This window comes from Dioscorea cayenensis, unplaced genomic scaffold, assembly GCF_009730915.1.
Source record: "Dioscorea cayenensis subsp. rotundata cultivar TDr96_F1 unplaced genomic scaffold, TDr96_F1_v2_PseudoChromosome.rev07_lg8_w22 25.fasta BLBR01000840.1, whole genome shotgun sequence".
Lineage (NCBI taxonomy): Eukaryota > Viridiplantae > Streptophyta > Magnoliopsida > Dioscoreales > Dioscoreaceae > Dioscorea > Dioscorea cayenensis.
Genome location: NW_024087231.1, coordinates 9,623 through 12,850, shown reverse-complemented (window position 1 = coordinate 12,850; position 3,228 = coordinate 9,623). Strand labels below are relative to the sequence as shown.

Here is a 3,228-nt window from a genome sequence, read left to right as displayed (position 1 = left end):
TCTGTGATCATAGCCGTGATCGTTGGCAATCCTGCCGTGATCTCTGTGCTTGTTGTGAACTCGTCACCGGCAGTCCCGTCGCGCATTCCCGAACTCGTCACCAACAGCCACGTCATGCCTCCCCGAAAACAGCCCTGTCGCGCCTCCCTGAACTCATCGACGACCGCCCCGTCACGCCTCCCCGACGAGCAGTTCAACGACCGCCCCGTCACGCCTCCCCGACGAGCAGCAGTGATCCATTCAACAACTTGCTGATCTTTTCATTAAGACACATACTGTATTTTGGTTTCAGTTTTTAATTGACAAACTCTCGGTTTATGACCCACCGTGAGTTTGAGGGGAGGTGTTAGAATATTTATACATATATTATGTATTTATATATATACTATTGTGTATATCTACTCATGTGTACACCTCTCTTGTATTTCTCATCATGTTACCTTTCGTGAAGATATCCCTTATTTCTCATCTTTTTCAAAAAAAAAATTTTCTTCAGTCTTCCACTAATGCATTCTCTTCTCTCCTCTCTATAGTTCTTCCGAGTTTCACTACCACTGTCAATTGGAAGTACCAATTCTGTGTTTGGGCGGTAGGATGCAGTGTTAATTTGGAATTTTCATTCAACATGTATTATTTTACACAAATAATACATTTATCAGGTGACATTACATCAGATTAAGGAGCTATGAAAGGAATGAGCAATTAAAAAATCAAACATCAGTTGGCCCTTTCTTTGATGTAACGCATTGAAAAAATGAAATTTTTGATTTTAAGTATTAATGTTTTCCATATAGTTTTGTTGTATTTATTTATTTGTTTATATAATGGCCCAACTTGAGTTAAATTTTTGGTAGTTGACTCAGGTTTGAACTTATTTTATTCCGGTTGTCATGTTTTAATTTGTAGCAAAAAAAGTTATCTAATTTTGATTTTATTTTTCCGACAAGTCACCCACAAGTAATCACCCGTGAACATAGTCAGCATGATTTGGCCACGTCAGATGTTACATAAAGCCAATCTCTAACCCTAACCCTAAATCGTTCCATCTCCTCTCCCTTGCCGAGCAGTCGCCGCTATCTTCTCCAACTTCACTAGGGTTGCGATGCTTGTCGTCACTCACAGAGAGAATAAACTACAGGCGGTGGAAGGGAGAAGAAAAGGTGGGAGACCAACGGATTCAGTCATTCAGAGATGAAAATCATAAAATAAAACAAAAAATAACAAACAAAACAAAAACAACCACCTTGGAATATAAATAAGAAAAAAAAAACACACACACACACACAGCAACAACAACAACAACAACAATACAACCATCTAGGGATGGCAACGGGTCGGGTCGGGTGCGGGTTTTGCCATACCCGCACCCGAACCCGCTACCCTGCCTCTATACCCGAACCCGAACCCGACGGGTTTTCAAAACCCCAACCCACACCGCATCTGACGGATAATCGTGCACCATGAGTATACCCATCCCTGTCTTGACCCTATTTAAAAAAATATTTAAAAATAAAATTAAAATATTAAATAAAAAAATTAAAAAAATAGACATTAGACATAGAATTTTTTTAAGATATACTCAATACGAACACATCAACTAGACCTCACATACCAAAAAACCAAATTAAAAACCATGGCATCATTGTCATGCATCAAATGCAAGCATTGATACCTCTCCAAACACCAAAGCATTGATACATCTTTCATGGTCTCAATGTGACAGTGGATGAACTCTTAATATTTATCTGAAATAAATAAATCAGAAAGATAAGATTAAGTTTTAATATTTCAACATTAAACATCACAAAGAAATCTTTTGATGTGAAAGCTACTCCTTTGATTAACTAATTCAGGCCACATATTTAAACATAGTTAACACAACATCACAAACTCATAAACCAAAAAACAAAAAAAACACCAGCCTTACACACCAGCACCAACACCAGCCTCAATGTTTATAAATACCCCAACGTCTCTCTCTCTCTCTCTCTCTCTCTCTCTCTCTCTCTCTCTCTCTAGTCTGTCATCATTGACAGAGAATGTGATACATATATACATGGGAAAAATTAATCCCATTTATTCAAAGATAATCATATATATACATCTCAATAAACTCATGCACAATATCTTCAAAACAGAGAGGCAGATATATATTATAAAGAGAAAAGGTTTGTTTCTTGAAACAAAACTAAAATTAATGGTAGAACTAGCAACGGAATATGCATGGCAACTAATACAAAGATAGATCCCAATAACATAGAATTCAAAAAAACCATGCAATGATTCAAGGAAATAAAAATTTTAAAGAAGCAAATAGGACTCAAGATGAGAATTCAAAACTTTTTACCACAAATGGGAGGAAGAAAGGGTTGTCTCCTGTCCTCCGGCGAGCACCAACAACGACGAGGACAGCGAAGTTTCAATCTTGAGTGGAGATCTTAGTTGGAAGAGTAAATCAGACTATTTAAAATGATATTGAAGAAGGTTAAATAAATGTTCAATGAAGCATGAAAGGTGGAAGCTTGGAGCCTTAGAGAAAGAGATCTGAATCACCTGATGCGGTGGAGGAGAGGATTGTTGCCATTAGAGAAGAGGAAAGCTTCAGAGTTTAGGTCGGCTCGGCTTCGGTGTTCAGACTTCAGAGAAGAGGAAAGCTTGGAAAGGGAATAGACTGAGATAGTGTTAAAAAAACCCTAAAGAAATGAATATTATATATATATATATATATATATTAGTTATATTTATTAAATATTAATTAAATTTTTGGGATCTGATCAGGGTCGATGTATCAAAATTTACACTCACTCTGTTATATATAAGTCGGGTTTATCTCAACCCGACCAAACCTCCGTCATACGTGGTTTTCACCCGCCAAACCTCTCGGGTTGGGCTCGGGTCGGTCGGTCGGGTTTCGGATATAATTGTCATCCCTACAACCATCAGCTTTCCAGAGTGAAGAAAAATTATTAATCAGAATAAATGGATTATAGATGAGATCAAAATTAGAAATATTACCCAAAAAACGACTCACCGCCATTTAAAGGCTGATGGGAAAAATAACAATCAACAACCTGCCTCTCTCTCTCAGATATAAAAAAAGAAAAGAAAAAGAGAAAAAACTCTATTATCCCTAAATACATTTAGGGCTTCAAATAGAGTTGCTCTACACCCACAACTCGCTCGTAGAACCTGGGTGGTCGGATCTTCCGTTGTCTTGGTATTCATCTT

The 3,228-nt window shown here is 37.5% G+C and overlaps 1 long non-coding RNA gene across 1 annotated transcript; it reads right to left on the bottom strand.

Annotated features, from left to right (window-relative positions):
- Window positions 1–1,710: 1,710 nt before the first annotated feature.
- LOC120255101 lies at window positions 1,711–2,662 on the bottom strand. Its single transcript, XR_005534902.1, has 3 exons — window positions 2,554–2,662; window positions 2,348–2,460; window positions 1,711–1,745 (listed from the first exon to the last, which is right to left on the bottom strand). It is a non-coding gene; the product is annotated as an uncharacterized LOC120255101 (long non-coding RNA).
- Between the last annotated feature and the right edge of the window lie 566 nt (window positions 2,663–3,228).